The sequence below is a fragment of the Aedes aegypti genome, chromosome 2, assembly GCF_002204515.2.
Source record: "Aedes aegypti strain LVP_AGWG chromosome 2, AaegL5.0 Primary Assembly, whole genome shotgun sequence".
NCBI lineage: Eukaryota > Metazoa > Arthropoda > Insecta > Diptera > Culicidae > Aedes > Aedes aegypti.
Window position 1 is genome coordinate 155,580,009 of NC_035108.1, and position 13,105 is coordinate 155,593,113.

General features: G+C 34.9%; 1 protein-coding gene across 5 annotated transcripts in view; it reads right to left on the reverse strand.

The window, feature by feature from the left end:
• LOC5566042 (WD repeat-containing protein 47) overlaps positions 1-13,105 on the reverse strand; it is a 330,929-nt gene that overhangs the window by 161,740 nt on the left and 156,084 nt on the right. The window lies entirely within an intron of this gene.

Below are 13,105 nucleotides of genomic sequence, written 5' to 3' on the forward strand. Positions count from 1 at the left end.
ATTGGGTTAGTGGGATAAGGTAGAGATCTGGGGGAGTCACTAATTTTTGGTGATGCGATCCATGATATAATCACGCCTAACCAGAATCGCGAAATAATTCGATAATCGCCGAACAAGTGTTCATCGCTCGCCCACGCAAGAGCAAGCGACGCAATCAATAGATCAAACACTTCTAAGCAATCACGGTACTTTTTCACTACGGCGCGAACACGACGCGCGACATGTTTGATCCTGCCCTCATCGCCCACCCCCGCAGAAGCAAGCGTCAAGGTCGAAAGATCAAACCGAACTCTTCACCAAACTATCCAGAATATTGTATAAAAACTAATTTGGTTACATGATGAAATTGGCTCCGTAATGCCTTATATCACTTGAGCCTATGAAAAATCAGTCAATTTTGAAAGACTAAGAGCAATGTGTCAATGAAAATATTTGAACATGCTTAACGTAACTCCATTTTTTGTTGATCTTCCCATTCAAAACTCCACCTAGAAGTTACAAATAACTAAAAACACCTACTTTGAACCAAATTTTAATGGTTTATTTCTTCTGATAATCACGGGTAATAAAAATCCGTTTAAATATTTCACCAAAATATCGCTATTCACTAAATTAAGGGTTGCTGAATTCATTGCCGTTTTCGAAAATATCATAGCACGTCTAGTTTTTGAGATATTGGCTGTTGAAAATGCAAAAAATTGACTATTTTAGCCAACTTGCATGCAAGTTTGCCAGCTCGTAAGGCAATTTATTTGCTTAATTTGCCACAGAATTCAAATTTTATGTGTATAACAATATGTATCGGCAAAGTTTATAAAACTTTCGATGCGGAAAAGTTATTTAAAAAAAACACTGACACGTTAATGCTCCCAGTGGACGATTTGCCCTTTGAAGGAAGCACCACACTAGACAACGGACTAGCATGCAACGCCCAGTGGCACAATCGAAATACATTTCTGACGAAAAGTTTTCCAGACTGAAGTGGGAATCGAACCCACAGCCCTTGACTCGATGCTAAATGCTTGGTAACACTAACCGCACGGCCACGAAGCCCACACAATTTTTTTGATGGTTTTAAAAAGAATTGTATTTTCCCATATAAGAGAAACGAAGAATTTTGTATAGAGACAGCAAACATATCGAAAAAATCGGTTTAATTTAAATTTAATCGCGCAATTTCAACCAAATTTATTCCAGGATGATAGTTTAAGTGCAAAATACCATGCTTACTGGATAAGATCACAAAAAAATTGATAAATTATACTTTAAATTTCATGTAAACATCAATAAAATCAAGTTTTATACAACTTTGGCGACCTGTAGCTAAAAATTGTGACGAGCTGGAACATTTCTGAAAATGGAAGAAGATTCAGCAACCCTAAATCTACTCGAGACACATATTTTGATCTTTGAGACACGCAAAAATGTCATTTTCGTTACGCTGTGTTATCTATAGAAAACGACTGGTGAGCACAGATTAGATGGAATTTTGTTTCTGATAATAACGATCAGGGGAGCACCGTGACTGTCTAATCAATAGTCGTATAGACACTAATGAACTTTTTTTTTCAGATTTTTATAGTGCATACCTTGTGATCCAGCACAAATTTTGCAAGACAAAGTTGCTCAGAATATAACGCGATTTGTGCACAACTGGTAAGAGGCGCTCTTGATGGGTACACGAACCAAATGTTTGAGACTCAGTTTTGTATCAACTATATTCTTAGAATGGCAATTTGATGAAGTCGTGTGTATAATTTCTGTAACGTCAAAGTTTATTTTATTATGACAAATAGTTAGGAAAGAAAGTTTTATGATAACTTTTGAATACCGAATTTGAAAATGAATCACACTTGACAACAGTAGCATGCTATGTTCATTGGCACAGTGGGAAAGCATCCCTCACGGAAATCAAATCTACACTGTACAGAACAATGCGCCTCAATGCCAGTTTTAGACCGATTCAAAATATGATATGTTGATCAGATTAACAATAACCACTCCATTTCACTCAAAATATGTAAACCATAAAAAATATATCGAAAAACTTACGTTCAACGCAATATATTAGTACCGCTGTAGGGCTTACCTGTAATAAAAAGGAAAAAAAAAGTCAGTCTAGTTTATATAGTGTACATGAATTACAGGTTTTAAAGACTTTGTAAAACCTCTCTTGAAAAATGAGTTTCATATATTGTAGTAGCATTGTTGGCAATATTTTCAAGTATTGTTGTCCAAATACAACCTGGATACCATGTTCAACTCCCATCAAGGTCAAGTTTGTTAAGTCGATTGTTTTGCTTTTATGATATACAGCCGTAAGCTCAATTTCATTTTTTATCACATTTTCAATTATCACACAAAACAATGAGTAGTTTTGTTTAGAAATAAACCACCTCAATGATTAAGAGACATAAGTTTTTGTTACTTCATGTTAAACAATTTTTAAATTGTCGATGTTTCGGAAGATATATGGCAAAATAAAAGAATAGAAGAAACACCAGAAGTTCACTATCGACGTTTTCTTAAAATGATAAATTTTGCATAATTTCATGGTTGTAGGACATTTCCCAGAAAGTCAAACTCCAGAACGACGTTCCCCAGAATCCCATTCCCCAGAATGGGACATTGCCCAGAAATCCATTCCCCAGAATAGAACATTCCGCAGAATCGTTTTTATACGTTTTAAAAGAGTGGAAAAAATAAATTTGGTTATTCAGTTTATTTGTGGTTACCTATCTAAACCACCTATCCTAAATCAGTTGGTCATCTATGGGGGGTCATGGTTTGGCTTAAAACCACGGCCCATACAAATTTCTAAACGTGTGTACAGACAAAAGACAAAAATGGGGAAAGAAGAGGGTTTTAAAATAAATGAGTACGTGATGCATGTCCAGACCCAACCAAAATCTTAAGGAGAAAATACTGTTTAACAATTTTACATCTGCTTAACATGATTGTGCTACTGTCGTTTCTCTGAATATCATTTCCACGAATGCCAGCTCTCCCAATGGCCGATTTCCCCAAAAGACATTTCCCCGAATGACTCTTTTCCCCAAAAGGGATGCAGTTTAAAGAGGTGCAATAATAGTCTTTAGGGACTGGGTGATGAACTAGAAGTCACCCAGAAGAATAAGATAATATAGATTATAAGGTTATCCTCGACTAAATACATCTTGCCAAAAATGCCAATTATGGTGAAACTCGAAAGAGTCGCCAATCAAGTGAAGAAGGGTGCATATCAGATGACCGGTTCGTTCACCACCTTGAAGCACATTAAGTTATGACAATTATAAGAGCTAAAAACTCCGGGGAACTAGGCTATTCGGGGCAACGGGGTGTTCCGGCCACTGGCATTATGGGAACTGGCGTTCGGGGAAACGACATTCGGAGAAAAGTAGCACAACCGTGCAAGATAAGCTACTCTTACATATGTCATACTATGTTTTATGATTAAACTTGGCCCAAGCTATTGGAATTTTTTGTTTTGTTTTCAAAATTACTCTTTCTTCTTTTAAAATTGGCTGTTCTTTCTAATTGTATTTTCAGAGTTATTATTGGTATATTATTCTTTATATGTACAAAATAAATTGATGGAATTTGATTTGTTTTGCTTTCAAAACATATTTTCCCTTCTTTTGAACATATGCTGTGCTTCCTAGGTTTATTGTCTTCGTAATTATGTAGAGTAGATTGATGAAACACAATTACACTAGAAAATTTATCTTGTCTTTGATAATTTTTTTAAAGCAAAACTTAATAGCTAGAAAATATCGTAGTCTGTGTACACTATGGGCCACCCTAGTGTTAGGTCAGACTACAATAATCTACTGTAAAAATTTGAACAGAATCCATCAACTCTAAGGGCTAAACGAGCTTGAAGTTTGTAAGGAGTAAATCGTCAAAATATATAAAAATCGTCCAATCGGTTCTAATTACATTTCCGACCATAGGTGGCGCTGTGTTTGATTAATTTCTTGAATTTTCGATAAAAAGATTCTATAATCAATAAATGAAAGACTGTAACAACTGGAACAGCACTCACGTTAAAAAAAACTAAACTAAAATGTTTTACATGTGAAAACTATAATTTGATTTTCATCTAATTTTTCAGTTAAATGTGTTCATTATTCAATATTTACCATTTACCTGGATTTTAACAGCCCAAAAATCTCTTGTTGTTTTTTTTTTTCTGGGGAATATCCCTTTCTGGGGAATGGTTTTCTAGGGAATGTCTCATTCTGGGAAATTTCCCATTCTGGGGAATGGCATTCTATGTATTTTCATTATTATTTTTCATTGCATTTTATTTCAGGAAACTTTAGATCATATAAAAATATTTTTTATTATGTTTTCGTTCAAAATACACACACACGGTAAATGGACCACTTTCAACATGTATGGTTTTTGTTACCATGCATTAGTATGACAATCAAGAAATTGAGGTCAAATTTGCATTATAAAAAATCTGTACGTGTAAAAGATACTGCTGAAAATCATTAAATTACAGAAATATCATTTTCAAGAATATAATAGAAAGATAATTGGTTTAAAAATGCGTGAGTTTTTCAAGCACGGAATTACCCGATAACATACAATTGCTTGGTTTATATAACGACCTACCATCCCCTTTAGAGTATTTTGTTGGCATTTTTCCAGACCTCCTCTATAAGACATGTGGTATATTGACAACCTAAATGGAAAAGTATAATCTCACCGCGGTACAGAAAAAGTGAATCCTGATTTACTATTAACAGTACTAGAATCAGGAGTGTTTTGATTTCTTGGCTCAATTTGTGTACATTGATTCACATCAAGCATAAAATCTTTACTTTTTAATCAGTTCAACTTGTGCATTTATCCAATTGCAATGTGTAGATGATAGAATCGTTGCCTATTTAATAAATAAGCTCAACTTTGTTTGGAGAAAATTATTGTCAAAAGAAACCAAAAGAGCAAAACACCCCTGATTGGCACCCAAGGAAGCGTTATAAATTTTCTTAGCCAGTAGTCACCACGTCCTACAAATCATATTAATCTGACACTTCCTAGAGTTACTTTGAAATAAAATCGATAATGATGATTAATGAAGCACGATGTTATTCAAAACAGTGTTATGGCTCATTTAAACCGTAGTGATATTTATTTACAAAACAAATATTTATTTTTCACACATTGTTATCAACCGCAAAAAAGCACCCGCCTTTAACATTGATTAACAGCCATCAATTAGGAAACCACCCGCGTAAGTCGTGAACGGATCCTAATGGTAATAAATTGATCGTTAAACATGTGGTTGATTTCGTGACCGCACGGTTCAATGGGGCACATCAGCTTTTAGAATTCATAAACATGTCCAACGGTTCAACAAAAACGTTTTCCTCATGCCCAGTCAGACAGGCATTGACATTGCAGTCTCAGTGGATCGCGCCGCGAAAGGAAGATGGCTAAGGTCAGAAAAGTTGAAAAGAGTAGTAACTCGTCGCTGCGCTGCAGTGCAATTGACCGTCCTCGTTCTCATTTGTATGGAATGTCGAGAACGACGATGGCGCGGCGCGACGCAGCAGCCGGTAGGTAATTTCTGAGTGCGCGCGCAATTTCCTTACAGCTGCTTGATGCTGCTGCTCGATCTCAGTTCTTATGTGAAAGCTATAGGTGAATAATTTTGCAAATTGCTTGCAATGATTTTGCGTGAAATATTTAAACGATTGTTTTGAGCATGATCATTGATGACCGTACAAACCGTGGTTACTACTCCATGATTGACGAGAATGATCGAAGTTGCTCAGAGATCCAATAAATGGTAATTGGGATCAGCTAACCATTTTCAATATGCGCAAATCTAGAGCTCAACATTTAAGAGTCAATACGGTGCCGGCCACGTCCTTACGGACATCGGGGAATATAAGTGAGGCAACCATAGAGACCCCGCATCTCCACAATTGTCATTGAAGGGTTATTGGGTTAGTCGGATAAGGTATGGATCTGGAAGCCACCTATGGTTGGTGATGCGATCCATGATATATTTACGCCTGACTGGATACTCGTTCCCGCAGAAGAACAGCTGAAGAGAGTGAACCGTTATGGCGTTTCAGTCAATATGAAACAGTATGTATTTGGAACCTTCTTTAGCCTTGTAGGGGAAAAGCACAAATTTTCGACCAAGAACTAGTTTTTAACTCATTTTGGCCATTGTATGAAAATCCGAAAATTGGCACAGAATTATTATAGGTCAAAAATTAATACTTTTCCCCTTGTAACTCTGCGGTATTGCCAATAGATACAATACTGCCTGGGTGCGATTCTATGAGTGTCCAGGATCTCGTTTTATTGAAAATTCCCTTGATTTTTTTTTGTCATGAGATACCGTTGTGTGTGCCACACGAGCTTTGGCGAAGAAAGCTCTTGTTAAGAACTGTAGATGTGCTCATAGAACGCTAAGATAAGAAGTAAGCTCCGTCTCGGTGAGACAATGTCAAGAAGAAGAATAAGAATAAAGAGTAAATAAATGAAGATGAAAAGTGATGTTTTATCATTCATCTTCTTCTTCTTCTTTCTGGCGTTACGTCCCCACTGGGACAGAGCCTGCTTCTCAGCTTAGTGTTCTTATGAGCACTTCCACAGTTATTAACTGAGAGCTTACTTTGCCAATGACCATTTTTGCATGTGTATATCGTGTGGCAGGTACGAAGATACTCTATGCCCTGGGAAGTCGAGAAAATTTCCAACCCGAAAAGATCCTCGACCGGTGGGATTTGAACCCACGACCCTCAGCATGGTCTTGCTGAATAGCTGCGCGTTTACCGCTACGGCTATCTGGGCCCCCTATCATTCATAATATTCCCAGAAGGAAAAAAAACTAAAGGTACATCTAAAACCAAAGGTTACATGAAAAAAAACTATCTTGCAAAACTAACGCTTTTACCAAAATAATAAGCAAATAATATGTGTAACTAACAACTACCGATAAAAAAAACATTGCATATACTTTGCAATTGGATTTACCGAACAAGTTGAATTAAAATTTGCAAAAAAGTTACACGGCTCCTCCGTGAGAACCGAACTAATAACTCCCACTAGACAGTGCGCGTTGCCGCGTTAGTTGGGCTGTAGTTGTATTCGATTCTCGCCGAAAAGCCGTGTAATTTTTCGCAAATTTCAATTTGTCCATTTTATTCAATTGCAATGTACTCCCCCGTGAAAAAATTGAGTGCACCCCCTTAAGAGGAAAATAACCATCATCGTTTTACAAATTTGAAAAACCAGTTTTTTCGCTCAAAATCGAAGCAAGGTTCATGAAAATCTATCATTGCATTGCCCTTGCTACATATAATGCAGTGATAGATTTTCATGTGGATTGCTCAAAATTTGAATGACAAAACTGGTTTAAAATTTTTGATGATTGCTGATGATGGCATGATGGATTCTTGAGCCATAAAAATATGCAAAAGTGTTTTCTTCATATCCCTGGAATTAAGGACTGTTAATTTTATAAAGTGGATACCTTGTACATGCAATATCTTTTTAATTTATTAATGAAATCGCAATCGGTTTTCTGTACATCGTTCGACTAATGCTGTACAATGTTGTGATAATAAAAAATAAAACCAACGATTATTAAAAAATTCTGGAAAATGCGACAATATATAATTTTTTTATTTTCAAAAAAAGGCTCGTTCAAAATATCAAGTTATTTTTGGAGCAACAATTTATCAGACATCATGAAATCATTTTTTCACCGACATTTTGAAGAAAAATATTTTAAATTGGAAAGTAACTGATATGATGTTTAGGTTCAAAGTACGCCCTGACGGAAGTACAAATATAGTATTAATATGAAAAATAACCGATACCTTCATAGAGTTGCTTATTTAGTTCCCATTTATACTCTCGTGCAAAAGTTTGGGTTCACCCCTTAAAAAACATACAAAAATGTTCAGTCCATATCTCTGAGATTACGCGTCCGATTGAAACTCTCTAAGCCGCATTCGAAAGGCAGAGCTTTTTTTACTTCGTATGTATTTTTCCAAAAATATTTTTGAATTTTGTATACTAAATTTTTACTTAAAGTTGTGACATTTTTCGAAAAACACACTGAGAAAACATAGCAAATTTCATCAGCATTGGATCGACCAAAATTTTAAAACAAGGTGTCATTAGAATCGTAATCTTACATTCTTTAAAGAGTACTCACGAAATTTTTGCGGAAAAATCTGAAAACTATTCAAAATTAATGGAACAGTCATTCAAGTCATCGTGCAAAAGTTTGGGTTCACCCCTCAGTATGATGCAAATCGTGCAAAAATTTGGGTTCACCTGAACCATTTTTCAACCGATTTTAAAAATTCATAGCTTTTTCAAACGCAAATAATGGCGCGTACATGATTGGTTTGAGATATAACAGATTTTTCGTGTTTCAAGTAAGTTCATGTGAACCCAAACTTTTGCACGATACACCATACTAAGGGGTGAACCCAAACTTTTGCACGATGACTTGAATGACTCCGCAAAAATTTCGTAAGCGCCCTTCAAACAATATAAGACACATTCCACGCACATCTACGCCAGGATATCAAAAATTCAAACTATGAAATATTTCCAAAGCTATGCAGAACATGAAAGACAATATGTTGAATTGTATAAAAAACATAAATATGATTAAAAATACAGTGAAAAACATACCTGAAAAGTTATATAAAGTTTATATAATTTATTGGTGAGAAATTGAAACAATTAACAACTTTTTCATAATAGCCCTGTATCATAGTTTATCAAGTGTAATATGATTGTCTTATCCGTTAACTAGAAGGGTATTAGATGACATTGTTATGTGCGGGTTTAATTTTTTCAAACGAATTATTGGTTCTTTGAAAACGTATTTTTTCAAATAGTCACATTATTATGGTGTCGCGTTACGAAAATAGCCTTATTTTTGACATTGTAAAATAAATACTTCTTATAGAACTCTTATATTTTGGATTCTCTTCCTACTCGTCAAGATACGTGTTTCCATAAAAAAAGATTTAAAATCGGACCATTCTTCGAAAAGTTACACTAGGTGCAAAGTTTTGGTGTCGCGTTACGTCAATTTTCTCCGTAAATTTTCAGGATGAAACTACAAATTTCAAAATGCTCGTTCTCAGCAATGCTACAACCGATTTTCAAAATTTTTGATTTTTAGTAGATGGAAATAGGTATACTAGCTTTCAGTGTTGGTGCCACCCCACTAAAACCCTCCCCGTTTTTGTAAAATGTGGGTATGTCTGTTTTCTCTTGTTTTTCACTCAAATTTGATCAAGTAGCTCAAATCTTATCAGACAGGTGCCGTTTAGTACAGGAATAGTCTCTTACATGTTGTGGAATACTTGGCTTCGATGGTAAACAACGTGGTTCTCCAGCGGATAATCCGGAATATCCGTAAAAATGGTCAATTCATGAAAATAATCCAAGACAGATTTTTTTTTTGCAAACTCACCAGAACTCCTTATTATAAAACGCAATAGATTATTTGAATTGTTCATGGACCTAGGTGGTCACAATAATGACCTCCGGAAGATCCGGAACATCCGTAAACATGGTCATTTCGTGAAAATCATCCTGGATCACTGCGCTTTTTTCAAAACATATCAGAATTCAATTACTAAACATAACGGATGATTGAGATTGTTCTTGGATATAGGTGGCCATTATAAAGCTCTTGAGAGGATCTGCAGCAACCGTAAAAAATGGTCATCTTGTAAAAATGAACTCAGACACGTAGTTTTTTTTTTTTTCAAATCTTCTGGATGTCTTGTCATGACATTTATCTATGTTGACATTCATCTTTTACGTTGTATGATAATTAATTTGATTAATTTTGCAATAAACTTCGGTGATCAAGGTGGTATTTAATTTCAATACAAATTATACTTCTTCTTCTTTCTGGCGTTACGTCCTCACTGGGACAGAGCCTGCTTCTCAGTTTAGTGTTCTTATGATACTTCCACAGTTGTTAACTGAGAGCTTTCTTTGCCAAAGTTGTAATTTTCACATTCGTATATCGTGTGGCAGATACGATGATACTCTATGCACAGGGAAGTCAAGTAAATTTCCTTTACGAAAAGATCCTGGACCGACCGGGAATCGAACACAGACATGGCTTTGCTTTGTAGCCACGGACTCTAACCACTCGGCTAAGAAATGCCCCCAATAGGGTCCTAAAGCCCTGTCCCAATTTTAGTGCCCAACGCTTAAGTTTAGGCCAAAAACACATGTTTACTTAATTTTCTAATGTTTTCCGTTGGTTTAAGCCCAAAAAACATTTTTTTAGATTTTGTCACATCCTTTGGCTTAAACTCAAATTTTGAGTGTATTTTGTTTTCCGTGTCCCTTACGAAATGTCAGATAGGAACAACCCTAGTGGTCGAACTAAAACCCCTGTGGTGTTTTTGTCGACTAAGCGAACGTCAAACATGATCAAAAGTGTCAAGGTTCATTTATGGACCAAATTTTTAAATTAAAGTTTAAACATGATGTAGCCATTATTTGAGCGGGAAGTAGTTAGAGTAACATTCTCTTTCGTGTTATTAAATAAAAACAAGATTTCATTAAAAATTTTAGGACCCAATTATACGTGTATTACAAATTTTATTTGTTCTATAATTATGATTTTTTACGTGTTAAAAAAACGCGCAGTGGTCTAGGATGATTTTTACGACCAGTTTTGTGGATTTTACAAAGGGAGTTGTAGTGGCCTATGGCAGCCCTGATTGGATGATTTTATAAATTGATGTTTTTTTATGAATATGAACAAACCATTCTTAAAACCAGACCTTAAACCAGAGCTTTGTGCAAAAAAAAAGAAACATAGGGGAAGTGTACCAGTTATGGCTATAGTCATTCCCTATTTGGCCATATGTAAAATTTTAAGAACTATCACATTTCAAATCTTTTTGAATGTTTTTACATCAAGGTATATGTTAAATCTAACTACTACAACACACAAACATTTTCAAAATTTGAAGACATTAAAGTAATCACGTATGGCGAAATAGGGACTCACTATGTCCATAACTGGTACACCTACCCTATTTACCTCTCACTAAAACGTGGAAGGTTTCAGAAGAATTGCGCCAACGCTGAAATCTGGTACAACTATTTCCTTTCAATGAAAGCTCAAACAATCGGTTGAATAATTGAGGAACTGAATTTTATGAGTTAAAATGTACTCACAGTTTCGACTAATAATCTGATTTAATAAATCTTCTGTGCGGTAGAATTCCATGATATTCACTATTTTGAGACCATAAACGTCCTTAACAATTTTGCCAAAACATGATCCTCAAAATACTACATGGCTACGTTGAAATTTTATTCGCCCAATATCTGGTTCAATTACACCCCTGTGCCACAAAATTCTGTATTTTTCAGACCACCATTAGTAACTCATAAACACTTGCATACGCTATGTCTGAACCAGCAGATTATAAAAATCGAATGTACATCGGATATTCTCATCATCTTCAAAAACAGATCAAAGGAACGGTTAAAAAATGTAACCCAAAAAAGTGCAATTACCCCACAGTACAGCAGCTCTACATATTTTTCGTCCCATCATTGGGAAGCTTTTATGGTCGTCTACAAATTTCTGAAACAATATTCTCAAAATAATTCATTGAATCTTTTTAATAATTTTACCCATTTATCAGATCCATTAACTCCACTGTGTTATTGAATATCGGATAGTTCCGACAACCATAAATGTCTGCTTGTCGACTTTGCCGAAAGCATAGTTACTTTTACATTGTTTAAAGTTTACATTATTTTATTTTACAATCAAATTCAATCATTCTAACATGTATCAAAGCTCAAGATTATTCGCGCCGCCATCCGAAAGCACTATACCGGAAACATTCTTAAAAATCACAGAAATATCTTAACATTGTTGCAAAGAATTTAGTTAAATTTATATGATGACCACCAGCGCCATCTACACTTCTACAAAGCACAACATTCTCAAAAGGTTTCAAAGAAACATTAAATTAATTTTAACCAGTGTCGGATCAAATTACCCCACTGTGAGGCAGAATGTCGAATGTATTAAACAAATAACAATACTAGATATACATTTTTTCTGAAACCCGAAAGCAACATTACCGATTTTAGCAATAAAAATAAAAAATGCTTTTTGCGTAACGCGACACCATTTGCAGAACCCTGTTGGAAGATAAACGTAACGCGGCGCTCATAAAATGAAATCAATGATTTCTGCAATTATTCAATATTTCCATCCAGTTTGAAGTCACATTCTGATTCTTATAAATACATAGAAGGATTGCCTAGAACAAACTCGGATTGTAAAAATTATAGCAGAGCAGATATAGGCGATTATAGAGTGCTGTTTATAAAAGTGCATTTCAGCGATGGTGTCGCGTTACGAAATGCAACTACTTTTAATTACCATATATGCAGTGTTATGTTTCAAAATGAATATCACAACATCAAGTACATTTAATATGCATGATATAAAACCTGTTTTATCACATGGTCACAAGGCATATTTCCGAGAACATGCCTAATTTGATAATGAAAGTCGGTTCCTCGTGGTGTCGCGTTACGCTGGAATGTGTCATAAGATTACGATTCTAATGAGACCTTGTTTTAAAATTTTGGTCGATCCAATGCTGAGGAAATTAGCTATGTTTTTTCAATGTGTTTTTTTTGAAAAATGTCACATATTTAAGTAAAAATTTAGTAAACAAAATTCAAACGAATTCTTTCGGAAGGGAAGTAAAGCCCAGGGCTAAAAATTTCGTTGATAAAGAAAGAAAAAAAGGATACACAGAAAAAAAATATTTAATGTTCAATGTGATGTAAACTGAAGTCCAATGTAAAAATAAATCAAATTCGTGTGTTTTACAGCATCATGTAAATTTAAATGAATAAAGATTCAATTTTCAACTAAAAATGGTTGAATATTACATGATCGTGTTAATTTAAAGTGAATTCGATTGAAAAATAATAAATTGGTCGTTGAAATTTAGGTTTATTTTGATGCTCCAAATATATGCATGAAAATAAACTTAAATTTACAACATTTTTTCAGCTGTGTACTTATGGTTTCTCC